Source organism: Chrysemys picta, chromosome 1 (assembly GCF_011386835.1).
Source record: "Chrysemys picta bellii isolate R12L10 chromosome 1, ASM1138683v2, whole genome shotgun sequence".
NCBI lineage: Eukaryota > Metazoa > Chordata > Testudines > Emydidae > Chrysemys > Chrysemys picta.
This window is the reverse complement of record NC_088791.1, coordinates 324,679,940-324,698,468: the sequence shown is the minus strand read 5'-3', so window position 1 is coordinate 324,698,468 and position 18,529 is coordinate 324,679,940.

Here is an 18,529-nt window from a genome sequence, read left to right as displayed (position 1 = left end):
AGCCATCAAGCAGCTCAAAGAAGAGAGACATGCAGGAGACTCGGGGTCAGAGATAAGGCTCTGGTTTACCTGTTTGATTTAAGATTTTGTTTTTGAGATATAAACCCATCCCTGAAGATAGGGACTATAGTTCGGCAGCTGTTGAAAGATGTTTTAGCTATGTTGGCCGATGAGTTTACCTACTGGCTTACAATGATCACACAGGGCAGATATGTATGAAAGTATGGTAGGGAGAGAGTGGCTTATCCAGGCAGTTACTGTAAGTGAAAGTGAATGTACTTTACTAAAAATATCTTTCCTAGTTCCTTGTTCTTGACATACAGTCCATGTCGGTAGATCACAGACTTGGAAGTGGGGAGAGTCTGTTCTAGTCCAATAATATTCTGTGCAAATGACATGGTAGGGAGGGCACTAGTAGGAACTGCTGTGGGATATAAATCACCTACTGGAGAAATAACACTGCCTCCTCTTAAGCATCCACCTCTATCTTCTCTCCCCTCTCTAACCGATTCACCACTCTGCAGCTAAAGTTATTTCCCACTCCTGTGTCTCTGAGCATGCCGCCCTCACCTCAGTTCACAAACCCTTGCATTGGCTTCCTTTCTCAATCTCCAGCAATTTCAAACTCCTTGACCTTGCTTCAAAGCTTATGTAGGTCCACTCCTGCCTTCATCTCAGCTCTCAAGCCACCTCTGTTTAACTACTTATTATGTAATTAAAATATAAGTATTCAGAGCTTGGGATGCATTACACTCTGCTCACCTCTAAGGAACCTGAGCCTCTTCCCCTTTCCTTCCCCCGGCACTACACTTGGAAGGACCCCTCTCCTTTCTTACACCCACAACCTCACCTCCCTCCTTCTCTATTTGGCAAATGGCCACTAATAACTGCTCAACCCTACTCTTACTTTGTCTCCTCAGCCTGGCATTTAACTCATGTTAGTCCTCTTGGGCTTAAGGCATAAATTCAGCTCAGCTGGCTCTTATGTAGCTTTCTCCTGTCCCAACCCTCCTATCCCACTGTTGTCAGTATTTTAGCTATTTAGGGCTTGTCTACACAAGCACTTACTGCACAGCAGGATAATGTGAATCTCCCAGGAGATGCTCACTAACTGGCTGTGTGGTGAGGTTCCCTACTGAGCTTTGACCTACTGCTATTTCAGACCACAGTACCTCACTGTGCACTAGGGAAATTTTAGTGAACAGCAGCAGGGTCCACAGGGACATTTAATGCATGGTATGCTGGATCTCTGTAGATTTGCAGTAAGTGTAGTATGTGCAGTAAGTGCTCATGTAGATATGTCCTTATATTGGGACACTTTCTTCCTACATGTCTGTAAAGCCCCAAGCTCAACAAGGGCTCTATGTAAAATTCAGAAGGAGCCTGAATAAACAAAATTAATGAGCCATGCAGTTGGGTTTCATGGCTTGGCTACTGGGTTGAATGTTTTCTCTCATCCTACCCCTTTCTGTTTCTCCTTTCTCATAGCCAGTTCTCTCACATCTCTCTCCCACATCCTGATAGTGCTCTACCCATTTTCTCCCCTTTCCTTTGCATCCTGTTTTTTTTAGTTTCCAATTCTTCTTTATAGTCTCCTTCCTTTCTCCTCTTTATAGTCTCCTTCCTTTCTCCTCATATTCTCCTCTCTTCCCCAGCCACATGATCTCTCTCTCCATCCCCTATCATCTCCTTGTATTCCCAACACCAAGTACTACTAACTGTCGTCTCTAACTTACCATTTAATTGTATGAAATTGTATGAAATGACTGGATGATAGCTAATGTGATGCCAATTTTTAAAAAGGGCTCCAGAGGTGATCCCGGCAATTACAGGTCAGTAAGCCTGACTTCAGTACCAGGGAAACTGGCTGAAACTATAGTAAGGAACAAAATTGTCAGACACAAGGATGAACATAATTTTTTGGGAAGAGTCAACATGTTTTTTGTAAAGAGAAACCATGCCTCACCAATCTACTAGAATTGTTTCAGGCAGTCAACATGCATGTGGACAAGGGGGAATCCAGTGGATATTGTGTATTTATATTTTCAGAAAGCCTTTGACAAGGTCCGTCACCAAAGGCTCTTAAGCAAAGTAAGCTATCATGTGATAAGAGGGAAGGTCCTTTCATGGATTGGTAACTGCTTAAAAGATAGGAAACAAAGGGTATGAATAATGGTTAGTTTTCAGAATGGATAGAGGTAAATAGTGGTGTCCCCTAGGGTCCGTACTGGGACCAGTCCTATTCAACATACTCATAAATGATCTGGAAAAAATGGGTAAACAGTGAGTTGGCAAAATTTGCAGATGATACAAAACTACTCAAGATAGTTAAGTCTCAGACAGACTACAAAGAGCTACAAAATGATCTCTCAAAACTAGGTGACTGGGCAACAAAATGGCAGATGAAATTCAGTGTTGATAAATGCAAAGTAATGCACATAGGAAAACATAATCCCAACTATACATATAAAATGATGGGGTCTAAATAGCTGTTACCACTCAAGAAAGAGATCTTGGTGTCATTGTGGATAGTTCTCTGAAAACATCCACTCAATGTGCAGTGGCCATCAAAAAGCGAACAGAATGTTGGGCATCATTAAGAAAGGGATAGATAATAAGACAGAAAATATCATATTACCTCTATATAAATCCATGGTATGCCCACATCTTGAATATTGCATGCAGATGTGGTTGACACATCTCAAAAAAGATATATTTAAATTGGGAAAGATTCAGAAAAGGGCTACAAAAATTATTAGGGGTATGGAATGGCTGCCGTATGAGGAGAGATTAATAAGAATGGGACTTTTCAGCTTGGAAAAGAGACTAATAAGGGGGGGATATGATAGAGGTCTATAAAATCGTGACTGGTGTGGAGAAAATAAATAAGGAAGTGTTATTTACTCCTTCTCATAACACAAAAACTAGATGCATCCGAAGAAGTGGGCTGTAGTCCACGAAAGCTTATGCTCTAATAAATTTGTTAGTCTCTAAGGTGCCACAAGTACTCCTGTTCTTCTTTTTGCGGATACAGACTAACACGGCTGTTACTCTGAAACAAAAACTAGACATCACCAAATGAAATTAATAAGCAGCAGGTTTAAAACAAACAAAAGGAAGTATTTCTTCATACAATGCACAACCTGTGGAACTCTTTGAAGGCCAAGACTATAACAGGGTTCAAAAAAAGTGCTAGATACATTCAAAAGAGCTCAAAAAAAGAGCTAGGACAGGTCCATCCATGGATGTGTCCCTACCTTCTGTTTGCCAGAAGCTGGGAATGAGCGACAGAGAATGGATCACCTGATGATTACCTGTTCTGTTCATTCCCTCTGGGGCACCTGGCATTGGCCACTGTTGAAAGACAGGATACTGGGCTAGATGGACCTTTGGTCTGCCCCATTATGACCATTCTTATGTTCTTATGTAGGTATCCAATCTCTTTCCCCCTGTCTCTTTTCAATCCTCATGCATATTTTTTCTTCAGTCCCTCTCTGGAGCCTCCAATCGCCCGTCCCCCCCCTTCAAGCTTCCATCTGTATTTCCTACACATGAGGCTGAGGTTGGGTGCTGCTGCTCTCCCCCAGTTCTCTCTCTAGGACTCTTCAGTATTTGTCTCCACCCCCATCTCCTCAGTACTCTGCCCCATTTTACCTCCACCAGCTCTCTGCCTCCCACCCTGCAGTTTTATTTTCCCTGTCTTAAGGCTTCACCAAGTCCCCTGAGGTCCTGCTTTGAGCTTACTGGGCAAAGGTGGTGTTACTGACTTGTACAGTATAGAATGGTGGTAGTTGATCTAGTCCCCACTTATCCTTCACCCACCCTCATCCTTCATAGCTGTGCTATGCAATGGAGAGGGTTAGCTTGCCAAACAGCCTCCTCTCATTTCTGCTATGTCTTTCCCTAATGGCTGTAATCCCTTACTCTCTCTTGCCCTACCAAATCCCTTTGTAGCCTGGTTGCCAACAGATCAGCTACTTGACTTCATTCCTAATCCTGACATAGTCCTATCCCTCTCTCCCAAGTGTTCTGCTACCTCTCAGGGTATGTTTTCACTGTAAAGTGAAGGTGTACTTGTAGCATGGGTATGTCTACTTTAATCTAGCTAGCCTGAGTAACAGCAGTAATGAAGACATGGTGGCACAAGTTTGTACCTGCCAGGGACCGTGGGTATGTATTCGGGTTGCTAGCCTGTGCTGCCGTGCTACATATGCTACAATTTCCTCCTTCACTTGCAGTGGAGACATACTTTCAGCTTTGCTTGGAAGGTAAGAGTCAAGGCCTTCCCATAGGAAAAAGCCAATGTGAATAAACATATCCATTGAAATAGCCAAATGGGATTTGCCTGATTAAACTGATTTAAGCAGATTATGGACTGGCTGATGAGCTATTGCTTGCCACCCGCACTGACTTTGCTTTATCGTGACAGTGTAACATCTTGATGCAAGTCATCCGCTGGGAAGCTTGGCAATGGTGCTGACTCCAGTAATGAGTGGTGAGCCAGTGGAGTCAAGTTAAGTATTACAAACAATTTTCATTTGTTTGTTTTCACAGATCTTGGGAGACAGACCTGTCCTCGCTTACAGACAACCCCTCATCCTGAAGCAAATACTCACCAGCAACCACACACCACTGAACAAAAACACTGACCCAGGAACCTATCCTTGTAACAAAGCCCGATGCCAACTCTGTCCACATATCTATTAAAGTAACATCATCATAGGACCTAATCACATCAGCAATGCCATCAGGGGCTCATTCAGCTGCACATCTACCAATGTGATATATACCATCATGTGCTAGCAATGCCCCTCTGCCATATACACTGGCCAAACCAGACAGTCTCTACACAAAAGAATTAATGGACACAAATCTGATATCAGGAATCATAACATTTAAAAACCAGTAGGAGAACACTTTAACCTGTCTGGTCACTCAATGACAGACTTGCGGGTGGCAATTTTGCAACAGAAAAGCTTCAAAAACAGACTCCAAGGAGAAACTGCTGAGCTTGAATTGATATGCAAACTAGATACAATCAACTCAGGCTTGAATAGAGACTGGGAATGGCTGAGCCATTACAAACATTGAATCTATCTCCATGTAAGTATTCTCACACTTCTTATCAAACTGTCTGTACTGGGCTATCTTGATTATCACTTCAAAAGTTTTTTTCTCTTACTTAATTGGCCTCTCAGAGTTGGTAAGACAACTCCCACCTTTTCATGCTCTCTGTATGTGTATATATATCTCCTCAATATATGTTCCATTCTATGCATCTGAAGAAGTGGGCTGTAGCCCACGAAAGCTTATGCTCAAATAAATTTGTTAGTCTCTAAGGTGCCACAAGTACTCCTGTTCTTTTTGTGGATACAGACTAACACGGCTGCTACTCTGAAACCTGTCATTTGAATCTTGTAACTCTTTGAATTCGGCCTGTCACTAGAAAGTATCCTCATCTTTTCAAATAATCTTCTGAAACTTGCTGAATGCTACTCTTCACATACTCATATTTAGGGTCAGGAAAGAATTTTCCCTGGAGACTCTGTGGGTGGGGGAGAGGCGTTAGCTTTCCTCTGCAGAATGGGGCATGGCTCACTTGCTGGTTTAAACTAGAGTAAATGATGGATTCTCTGTAACTTGACATCTTTAAATCAAATGTTGAGGATTTCAGTAACTCAGCCAGAACGTATGGGTCTATTACAGGGGTGGGTGGTGAGCTTCTGTGGCATGCAATGGGCAGGAGGTCAAACTAGATCATGACAGTCCCTTCTGACCTTACACTCTATGAGCCTGTATAGTTTTCTGACCACTGCTTAGTCCGAGTTGAAATCTGGGAGTAGGGAGTAGTGACCTTTGGCAAGGGTTATCGGAAGCTAAATACTTGTTTACTTAATAATGCAGTGGCAGTTAGAAAGCTTAAAGGTATCTTTATGGAATGAGAAACAGCTCAGGAGTTTTATACATCTGAGATGGAATGGTGGGAACTGAGAAATCGGAGACTGGCAATCTCACTATGTTCCTTTTCAGGACATCTGTATACAAATTCCTGTTTAAATCCCTTCTCCCCCTCAGATGAAGGGGAGACTCCTATGTCCCAGGTGAATATCCTAACCACTGGGCTGAAAGTTAGGGGGGAGAGCCCTTATCCATCACCAAAAGAGGTTTGCAGCTGAGAATCCCAGCAGAGGGAGGCACATCCAAGAGAGGGACGGGGTTTAGCATACTCCCCTTGGTTTGGAATCTCCTATTACAAGCTTAGGCAAGGAGCCACATAGCATGCTGGCTTTTAGGAATTCTGTTCTGAGGCATCTCTCTCTCCCTATTCACAGTGCCTAAGTTCCTTCTTAGTTGTATCTTCAGTGTCTGCCACAAAGGGGTCTGACCTTGAATGGGACTTCTAGCAACTTCAGTAATGATAATATGCTTGAAATGAAAAACTGAGGCAAACTCTGGCCATGACAATAGAAGAAATGAGTTGAGAGCTTTCTGCTTTGTTGGTTCAGACCTGTTCAACTAGTCTTGCCCCACTACCTCCATGCTAAGTGTTGGACTTAAGGTGAAGGAAACCCAGCTGGAGAGAGCAGGCTAGAGAGGGGAACAGAAGGTTGTGGGGAGCCAAAGAACTCTGAAGGCCTGGGAATGGCTGCTCAGGAAAGAAAAGTGAGCACCCCAAAAAAGCCTAAGGAGGGACTGAGGAGCGAGATAGAAAGAAACACAGAAAGGGTGAAAGCTGGGTGCAGTGACTGGACAGAAGAGTGCTTGAGCTAGAGATGAAAAGGCAGATCCCTTGGGAAAAGGGGCTGGGCCCAATTTGGGATGGGCCAAAGATTTTGCATTTTGTTTGTTTTGGACTTAGAGACCTTGGAAGGTGTGGGCTCTTGTTAATGACTTAGCTGGATAGCCAATTTACTGCACAGACCACCAAAGTCCAGAGGAAGAAGAGAAAGAAAGCCTGCAACCCCAGGTCTTGCCATAAGGAGGTGCACTGGGATGGTAAGTCAATTTTTTTCTGAACAGAAGTTTTGATTTTAAAAAATGCATTTTTGCAATCTTTGCTGAACTTTTGCTCAGGCAAATGCCCATTGCAATAGATAGGAATTTTGCCTGAGTAAAAACTGAGGGCCAGACTGTAAGTTTACAATCTGCTCTGTATGAGAGATGGCAATGGCTTCACGGGCCTTGGAGTAGACCAGGGCTGTGACTCAGTCATAATTCCCCCCTACCCACTTTGCTCAGGGAAGGGAAGGAATAACTTCATCTCCTTTCATGGAGCAGAAGCTTACTACAACCTGTATATCCAGTCACCTAATTTGAGTTGTGATGAAGAAACAAGGCTGCTCCCACTTTCTGCCTCTCTCCACATTTTCCTGCTCAAAGGGTGGATTCTTGGGTGTACAGTTGTGAACTTGAGTGGTGTATCAGTTTACATGGTCTCTCCACATACGAGTGAATTTCTTGCAGAAAGTGCCGCCTGCACTAGCCTCCCCCACCAGTGAAGAACAACATTTGTCTTGCATTATCAAGAGTGCCATGTGGCAGACTAGGAGCTAGATTGGGGTCCTTAGATTGAATGACAGATCCGATTCCCTGTCCCATAGTAGTAAAAAGTAGTGTTCAGAGTTCAATAAGCAGAAACCTCATAATTTGATACCTCATCTTGCCAATTACATGATAAATCACTTTGGTCTTATCATCTTGGCCAGATAAACAGTTTCCTAGGGCTAATGAGGCTCATTGTATAAATTGACAACATTCTCTTACTTTTTTAATTAAAGAAATAAACATATGGGATGGGATGTTATGTTACCATCTTTTGTTTTTATTTATTTTGAGAAATTTTTGCAGTGCAATGTACAGCTAATGATTAAAAGGTGAACAACCGAATACAGTTTTTTTTTCTTGTTTGGGCACAGTATATCTTTCTTAATGATATGTTAGGGCTTTAACTGCACAGTACATTTAAAAAAAAATCCTACATCACATACAACATGCCTTGCATTAGGAGTATGTGTACAACAAGCTGTGAAAATTACAAAACCATAACAATAGCATCTTCTGTCCTGATTGACGTAAGGGTCCTGTGGGAGAGAAGTTGATGTAATTAAATAAATATTCAAAGGAGGACAGGATTAAGGCTACATGGATTCTTAATTCTGGTATTTGTGAACTTTTGAGCACTTCACTTTGCAGCCTTATTATGGTTGTTCTACTGTCATTTTTCAACTGGAATATATTTGTTAAACACATATAATATGCTGTAATACAAGTGGAATTTCTCATATAACCATACATACTTGAAATTACAACACATGCAGTCTTAAGACTTGCCTTGATTAAGTATTGGTTTGTAAAAAATTAAGCAATCTTGAGCCCAGCTACCCTTTAGCCTCCAAAATATGTTGTTCCTTAACTCGGGACTGTCTTACTCTGAGAAGCTGTCCTGAAATGTTCAGTACAATTGTCAACATAGTATTAATCCAGCGTATTGTACCAACTCCAAATATGCATAACTCTAAACCAACTCAGCTGACATTCCTCAGTCTTTAGGCTTAGTTTGTAGAGCTTATTAACATTTTGTAAACTTGTGAATAGTTAAAGTTTGTTTTATGGCTGTTTTTTTAATGATTGTCCAACAGCACCTAGAAATGCTCAATCTGTTTAGTTTCTCTTATCTAAAAGATCATGAGGTAACTTGATAATGGTGTGTACAAGTACATTCAAGGGGAGACACTTTACTCTAGTGGGCATAAGAACCAATGACTGGAAGCTGAAGCCAGACAAATTCAAATTAGAAATAAGGCTCAACATTCTAATAGTGAGGGTTATTAACCATTGGAACAAGCTATCAAGGAAAATTGTGAATTCTGCATCTCCTGATGTCTTCATATCAAGACTGGATGCCATTCTGGAAGATATGCTTTAGTCAAATAAGTTGCTGGGCCCAATACAGGTATAATAGGATGAATTCTATGGCCTGTGTTTTATAGGAGTCAAAGTTGATGATCTAATAGTCCCATTGCCCTTGAAACCTATGAACCTAGAACAAAGAGTAGGTGTTCCTTTTTTAAAGCTCTGCGAATAAATCTAAATATGTCGCAGGGCTGGTATACCCTATCACTCTTTGCAAAGGGGGGAAGTGTGTTATAGCCCTGTGATTAAGTCCAAATGACCACACTTAATCTCAGGACAGTATGGTCTAATAGCCAGGACCAATATGGCTGCCCTCCTCACCAGGGCTGCAGGGCCTAGTGATCAGGGGGATGTGGGCCACCATGCAGGGGTGAGTGGCAGCTGGGGTAGGGGAACCTGGGCTCTCCCTGCTCTACTGAGTCCCAACCCAGGGCCCTGATAGCGGCAAATGGATTCGCCATCAGGTCAGCTGGGATCCATCCAAAACATGCTGCCTTTGTCCTGGTTCCACAACTGGATCAATGTCTAGTTCACCTGTGGTTACTTTATATCCTGTTTCCCAGCAATGCTGTCCACTGGTCTCCTGGGCCTCTGGGGTCATTGGCTTGTGAAGCTCCCGACGACTCCATCCCCTCTTGGGCTTCTGTGGGCAGCCGGATATCTGCCTGGATCTGAGCATGCTTGGCCTCCACGCTCAGGGGCTCCAGCAGCTCCCAGGAGGAAGCCAGCAGTGTGCATCCTCTCTCCTCAGCAGTCAGTCCCGGCTGAGTCCCTTTTATACTGAGGCCCCAGTTGGAGCATACCCAGTAGTGGCGAGAGGGCATGGCTTCCTCTGCCCTTGATATGGGGAAATACAATAACTTCTTAGGCCAGTGACAAAATAAGTTTCTTGTTGCTCTTTTTTCATATCAGCACTGCAAAGCCCACACAGCTAAGAATGAGTAAGTTGAATTCTACTTCATCAACAGAAGTAGTCTGGAAGTTTGGCTCAGGGGCACCTGTACAAATGGATTGAGAAATTAAGCTGCATGTGCATCACTGAAGGCCAGATTTTGCCCGCAGAAGCCAATTATAGGAGGCACACAAGATGGTAAGAAACCAGTTTGACTCTCAGCTTTAGGCTCAGGTTGCAAGGCTGGCAGGGAGGAATTAAAAAATGTTACTTGTAAACTGAGCACATTTCATTCAAAAGTCATTGAGTCCTAGTCAAATGGAACCCTAATGAGGTCATTTTTGCAGAGTGGAACCACATTTTAAAAGGTCATGTCTGTATCTTTCAATCTTTGGGATAGTTAATTGTATGTTTTATTGTTATGTATTTTGCATCCAGCTCTTTATTTCTGAACCAACCATAGTAAAGTTTAAGAGCAGGTAACAAATTCTGATTATGCAAATACTCTAACACTGACTAGTCTTTCAATTATTAATTACTATTAATTGAGATATTTGCTTCTGCACTTATGCCTAAGATTTAAAGTAATGTTTGTACTGTATTGCCATGAGCTAGAATGGACTCCTGCAGTGCATCTTGAAGAATTTCTCAGGCTTTTACCAAATGTTGTTCAGCAGCACTGAAAGTATGTTCAATAAGCTAACAGTTGTGATTAACCCTCCTCGTGCCCCTACTGGGATTTCTGATAGAACTGTAAAAGAATAAAGCCAAATAAACTGGACAATTGGTGAGCTATTGCCTTTGCTTCTGCAGCCAAAGGGGACCCAGAGCTACCTTGGATGTGTTAAAGGTGGGGGAGTCCCCAACACATAGCTCCCAGAAACCCTAACCCCATGTGAGCCTCCTGCTAGCAGTCCACAGGGTGAAGGCTTTTCATGTTAGGGAGTGGTCTGGGTTGGACAGTGATATGGTTAAAGTTGATAGGCTCGTAAGGCACTGTGCCCCTCCTAGTTCATGGGAATCATTGATTAGGACTGTGTTGATCCTGTCTGCATTACATTACATGTTGTACCTACTGCACCAACACACACACACACACACACACACACACACACACACACACACACACAAGGAGTTTGGGGAGCAGCTTCTATCAGAGGAATTGCATACCAGGAGTTGCGGTACCACTGAGGCTAAGCAGTCTGGCCTAGTTATTATTGGTAGTAAATATATATTACAGTAATGCCCAAAAGCTTATTAGGATTGGGACCCCACTGTGCTGTGTTCTGTATATACACAGAAAAGGGAAACCCTTGTCCAGAAGTTCTTGTAAGCTAAAGAAAATAAATTGTAAGTCCCCAAGGAAGCTTTATGCAGATTTCAGGTGCCAGGCCACACATTTCTACAGTCCTGTAATTCAGAAGTGGCTAAGTCATGAGCAAGTTTGTAGTGCAGCCCAAAAAATAATATAATTCTACACTACATCTCCTGGCATCAAATATGTACCATATTCTATATAAAACCTCATTTATCCTGTTGCTTGCCTTCAATCTCCTTCTCAGAATACATTTTAACCATGCAAATGGAAATAGAATGTGTTTGTAGGTAGCTGAACAGTTGCATAGCATAATGACAGAGTGAGAGACTAGGTCTCCCTAATGATTCAGTTCCTATAGGAAAGGTTGGAAAATGCCTGCCAGAGTGGTTAAATGTTGCTTTTGTTTTAAGATAACTTGGTTTCATTTATTGTGAAACTCTTAAAAGCTTGCACTATTTTGAAAGAACCTTCTATTTCTATTGGAATTCCCATTATATAGCTGGGGAATACAAAGGATAGTCTTTCCAAACAGTAGAACTTAAGTGCGCCTACTGTAGCTTAGATGTGATGGGGGGAGAGGAGAAGCTGGATAATTTGTGCATAAAGATAAATGTCACTCCTGTTCCTCAATGTTCCTATAAACCCAGCACTCATGTGAAGGAAGAGTTGCTTACACTGTGAGTAAAATCCTGACCCCAGTGAATTAATAGTAAAGCTCCAATTGAATTCACCTGCCTAGGTTTCACTTATGAGTCTCACCTCCTCCCCACACACACACATTTACTCCAGGAATAACTCCATTGACTTCAGTGCAGTTACTCCTGATTTACAGCTATAAGTGAGATCAAATAAGGCCTATTCTCTGCCCAATGTTGCTGACGCTGGGCATGCAGGGTTAGCTCTGCTCTCTTGATTTTTCTCATACAGTGAAGAATAGTGGAAACAAGCTAAAGGAGCCACTAATTCTCCTTGCTAATCTGCAAATCTGATAATTATTGCATAAATCTCTGTTGTTTCACTCCATTTCTCAGCAAAGACTTGATAACAGAGCTGTAGGTGGGTTTTATATTACAAGTTCATTACTTCTATTAAGTAAAATACATTATATTTATCAGCGTACTAGGAATAATAATACCTCACTCTTATATACCATAGTTCTTTTCATCAGGAGGACCCAAAGGGCTTTACAAAGAAGGTCTGTATCATTATCCCCATTTTACAGATGGGGAAACAGAGGCACAGATCAGGCCAACAGCGGAGCCAGGAATAGAAGTCATGTCTTCTGAGTCTCAGGCCAGTGCTTGGAAGTAGAATCCTAAATAATGAAAACTGGTTAGGTTCTTAAGGGGCAACAGGCTGCTCTGTTCCTAAGGTGTAACTTGCTCTCATTGCATGCTGGGGAACTCAAGGAGGATTTCATCCTTCTGAGACACTGTGAGCTACTTGTGTAAAAATACAAGCGAATGAATGTTTGCATCATGATTCATTTCAAACCCAGCTCTCGTTCATGATATTTTAACTCATCTAAGCAGGGACAGAGCAATACAATGTGCCTTAGGTGGCCAATCACAATGTGAATAATGAATTATGACTTGTATATGCTCAGCACAGCCATCTCAGTGATTAGCTCCTGGACAGTCTACAGGCTGAAATTTGTTCATATATTAAAGAAAAACCCATCAAATGAACAAATCTGTAAATCTCAAAGTCTGCCTGCAGATAACCCACAAACTAGAGAATGGGCTGAATTTATTAAATTCATTGTGGACAACAAATAGTTTGTCCAGCTCTTCTCTTTTTTTGAACAGTCAGGGAATGTGTGTTCCCTCTTAAGCCTGCCAGTCAAATCAAGTTCTTTTTTGTGTATTCATTAAGGCCTCAATTTAGAGTTGAGCACATGCTTGAGTGCTCTGCTGAATTGGGATATGAACTTCTACTTGGTTACAATACTGCAACTCTAATTGCTGTATATTGTGCCTGGTTAGGATACCCAGATGTTTTCCTCATTTCCTTCTCATTCTGTCTAAAATCGCTAAAGAAAGTACACACACACACACACACACACACACTTTCAGAAGAAAACTAGATCTGGAGCCTCTGAATGTAACTTGAACAATCCAGGGACATAGACAAACCTGGATAGTTATTACCATAATCACGTAACCTACCTCATGGAGGACAGAATTCATATCTTCTAGCTTTACAGACACTGGTTCCCAACATAAACAGATCACCCAGGTTTATATAAATTTTCCTGCTCAAAGAGTGTGGTCAAGTGTCTTTCCCAGGGTCTGGATGGAACTGGGGCATGGATGAAATCAAGCTGATCATAACTCAATCCTGATAAGACTGGAGACGATAATGGTGGGTTGAGGGAAGCAACCACAGGAGTTAGCAGAGGCTGTTGTTGGCAGAAGAACCCCTGTACTGCAGGGTGAAGCCACACAATCATTTGGAATGGAGGACTCTACCCGCAGGATTTAAATCCTATTCTATGAGTGATGGTCTTTTGCCCAGATAGATGGTCATAGCAGATGTCACTTCTGCCTCTGAGCATTTATTGGGGATGTGTCCTTCCATATGCTGCTTCTCCTCCTTACACATGTGGAAACTGAGAGATGTGAGACTCAAATTGCACTTCTTGGAGCAATCCATGAAGACGGCCTCCAACTCAGGGGAGGAAACATCATCCAAGATGAAACCAAGGAGACTTTGATCAGCTAGTGCATCAGCAACTAGGCACACCTCCCGTTCCAGTGTGGAGAAGAGATAAAAGTATAGCTAAAGTGGTATCAGCACATGGAATCCCTGCACAAGCACCTCCTTGGCACTGAGCACATCAGTGCTGACTTCATCAAGACTGACCCTGGGAGAGAAAGAGAGAGACTTTGAACAGTCCAGGCTGGATGCCAAAAAGCATTGCAAAAATAGCCCCACATAGTCATCACACCCATTCCAGAAGACAGACTCTAAATCCAAAGACAGGCCATCAAGGCCCTCGAGTTTGAGGGACAGTATCAAGGCACCAACAGCAAAGAAAGCTAGGAAGCCTACAGAACTGACATCAACAGTGAGAGAAGAACCCTTACAGAAGCCCAGGTTTGCTTTTGAGGATCCTCTTTCACTCTTCCTCCTGCACTGACACCATTGCCAGAACTGTACCCTTTGGCAATTAGAGAGACAAGGTGGGTGAGGTAATATCTTTTAGTGGAACAACTTCTGTTGGTGAGAGAGACAGGCTTTAAAGCTTAGCTTTCTTGTCTTTCTAATAGCCGGGAGCAAATTCAGCTACAACAACACTTTTGTAATAACATTCTCTGAGCCAGTCTTCTCCTTCCCCTCTTCAGGCCACTTCTTCTCTCTTTACTCCAGCAGGGAACCCTCCACTGAGAAATTGGAACAACACATTTAGGGTTACCCTAGGAGCACAGCTACAGGACTGGCAATGGATGGGCCACTCACAATCTGGCTAATACCAATATCATCTGCCATCATGGCCTTCTTGAGGCTAGTTGTCCCATTGGTCTTGGAGTGATGCTTCATCACTTCTCGCCACAAAGAGAAAGAAGCCCTGAGTAATTACAGGCCTATCAATCTGACATTGATCTCAGGCAAGCTAATGGAGTAGCTGATGTGGGATTTGACCAATTATGAATTAAAGGAGGATAATATAATTAATGACAATCAGCATGGGTTTATGAAAAATATATCCTTTTAAACTAATTTGATATCTTTTTCTGTTAAGATTACAAGTTTGATCAAAGCAATTGCATTCATTTAATATATGTAGGTTTTGGTATGGCATTTGACTTAGTACCGCATGACTCTTTGATTAAAAAACTAGAACATAAAATTAACATGGCACACATTAAATGGATTAAAAGTTGGCTTAGTGATAGGTCTGAAAATATGGCTGCATCAGGAACTCTTTACTGACCTGAAACTTAAAAAGGAATCCTACCAAAAAGTGGAAACATGGACACATTGCTAAGGAGGAGTACAAAAGAATAGCTCAAGCATACAGGGACAAAAATCAGAAAGGCTAAGGCACAACATGAGTTATCCTTACCTAGGGAAATAAAACACAATAAGAAGAGATTCTTTAAATGCATTAGGAACAAGAGAAAGATTAAGGAAAGTGTAGGTCCTCTACCTAATGGGGAAGGAGAGCTAGTAACTGATGACATCAAAAAGGCTGAGGTGTTTAATGCCTCTTTTGCTTCAGTCTTCACTAAAAAGGTTAATGGTGACCAGATACTCAACACAATTAATATTATCAAGGGGGTAGGAAGGTAAGCCAAAATAGGGAAATAACACGTTAAAGAATATGTAGATAACCTAGCTGTATTCAAGTTGTCAGGGCTTGACGAAATTCATTCTAGAGTACTTAAACAATTAGCTGAAGCAATCTCAGAACCATTAACAATTATCTTTATAGTGGATCACAAACAGAATTGAGTCAACAATGTGATTCAACTGCAAAAATAGCTAATATCATTCAGGGCTGTCTATTATCAGGAGTGTCATATGTAAGACACAGGAGATAATTATCCTGCTCCACTCAGCACTGGTGAGGCCTCAGTGGGAGTCCTGTGTCCAATTCTGGGTACCATATTTGGAGAAAGAGAGGAGAGTCTAGAGGATAGCAACAAAAATGATAAAAAAAAATTAGAAAATCTGACCTATGAGGAAAGATTAAAACTGGGCATGTTTAGTCATGAGAAAAAGGAGACTGAGGAGGGGTGGCTGATGAGTCTTCAAATACGTTAAATTCTGCTATAAAGATGACTGTGATCAATTGTTCCCCATATCCACTGAATGTAGGACAAGAAGTAATGAGCTTAATCAGCAACAAGGGAGATTTAGGTTCGATCAGGGGTCGGCAACCTTTCAGAAGTGGTGTGCCGAATCTTCATTTATTCTCTCTAATTTAAGGTTTTGCGTGCCAGTAATACATTTTAAAGTTTTTAGAAGGTCTCTTTCTGTAAGTCTATAATATATAACTAAACTATTGCTGTATGTAAAGTAAATAAGGTTTTTAAAATGTTTAAGAAGCTTCATTTAAAATTAAATTAAAATTCAGAGCCCCCTGGACCGGTGGACCGGGCAGTGTGAGTGCCACTGAAAATCAGCTCGGTTAGATATTAAGAAAAAACTTTCTAATTATAAGAGAATTTATGCTCTGGAATAGGCTTCCTAGGAACATTATGGAATTCCCATCATTGGAGGTTTTTAAGAACAGTTTAGACAAACACCTGTCAGGAGTGTTCTAGGTTTACTTGGTCCTGTCTCAGCACAGGCGGCTGGACTTGATGACTTATTGAGGTCCCCTCCAGCCCAACCTTTCTATGATTCTATGAAAATTTAATTATAAATGGAAAATCATCATTAAACAGGGGTGTTTCTAGTGGGGTCTGACAGGGGATAGGTTCTTGACCATACACTATTTAACATTTTTATTAATAAAATCATCATTGATAAATGTTGCAGGTGACAAATTGGAGAAGTGGTAAATAATGAAGCCAAAAGGTCACTGATACAGCGAGATCTGGATCGCTTGATAAGCTTGTCACAAGCAAACAATGTGTGTTGCAATATGGCTAAATATAAATGTATTAATCTAGGAACAAAGAATGTAGCCAATTCTTACAGGATGTGGGACTCTACCTTGGGAAGCAGTGATTCTGGAAAAGATTGGGATGCTGAGGGGTTATAATCACCTGAACGTGAGCTCCCAGAGTAACACTGTGGCCAAAAATGCTAAAGCAACCTTGGATGCATAAACAGAGGAATCTCAAGTAGCAATAGGGAAGTTATTTTACCTCTGTATTTGGCACTGGTTCAAATGCTGCTGGAATACTGTGTCCAGTTCCAGTGTCTGCAATTCAAGAAGGAGGTTGATAAATTAGAGGGGGTTCAGAGAAGAGCCACAAGAATGATTGTAGGATTTGAAAATATGCCTTATATTGGAAGACTCAAGGAGCTTAACAAACAGAAGATTCAGAGGTGACTTGATTACAGTATACAGACCTACCTGGGTGACAAATATTTAATAATGGTCTCTTCAAACTAACAGAGAAAGGTATAACACGATCTAATGCTGGAAGTTGAAACTAGACAAATACAGACTGGAAACAATGTGTAAAATTTTAACGGTGAGAATAATTAACCATTGGAACAACTTAGAAACTGGTGGATTCTTCCTCACAAGTAATTTTTAAATCAAGATTGGATATTTTTTCTAAAATGTATGCTCTCAGAATCATTTTGGGGATGTTCTACAAACTATGTTACACAAGAGGTCAAACTAGATCACAATGGTCCCTTCTGGTCTTGGAATCTATGAATCAGAACTGGAAGAGGAGCTAGGTGAGCTGGCAAAACAAGTCTAGGTGATGCTTCACTATTCAAGATACTGAGTTCTACAGCACACACAAGAATTGCCCTGCCAATCAATAAGAGCTTATTGGACCTTGCAAAGATCCTTTGGCATACCCTGGCCTTGTTCTCCGGATCTCAAAGGGGGTAGAGAAAAGAACCCAACTCCCAACCAAGGGATTTTAGCAATTCTATCCACACTTTATACCACAGGCCCTCTGATCCACCAAAGGGACCCCAAAAGAAAAGGATCTGAATAAACCAGACCATTTAATAGAAATGCCTACGCTTCAGCCTCCCTTCAGTTCTACATCACAAATTATCAAGCTTCTTTTGTGAAGGCTTCTGATGGGAGAGAGGTTGACCCCATTTCTTTCCCAACTCCTGTAGGAATGAGGCAGGAGGAACTGAAGAATTCCATTAGAGAGGGACAAATGATAGTCAAAGCAGCATTTCAGGCACTGATAGATAATTGGACACAGCCACCTGTGCATAGCCTTGACTTTTATGAAGTGCTGAGCTTCCTAGCTGCAACATCTGGCATCCCTAAAATGGTCCAAGTGGCCATCAAAAACCTACCGTTATGAGGCTGTGGACCTGTTTAGAACTGATGAGACACTCTGTTCCCTAAAGGACTCCAGGTTTATGTTGAGATCTTCCGGAATTTACACTTCTATTCTATATCAAAAATTATTCCAGTACCAGCCCCCCACCCCTTATTCACCCCCCACCGCAAAGCAGAGAACACCCACCATCCTGAGTGGCCAGTCGGGAAGTGAACCTTTTATTCCAGAAGGTGTCAGTTATCCTCATTTTCCATAGCACACCAACCTCTCTCACAAAGTCAACAGGTTTGACAAGACCTTTGGGGTCCCCACTGAGCCCAAGATCCCACAGCCAACCTGGGGAAACCACCTTACCTCTTCCATTGGATTTGGGCAAAAATTTCAGCCAAGTGGGTGCATAATAATTCATGACTACTCCACCCAATTGTTTTCTTTGCCTTCTACCTGCACCCCTTCCTGCTT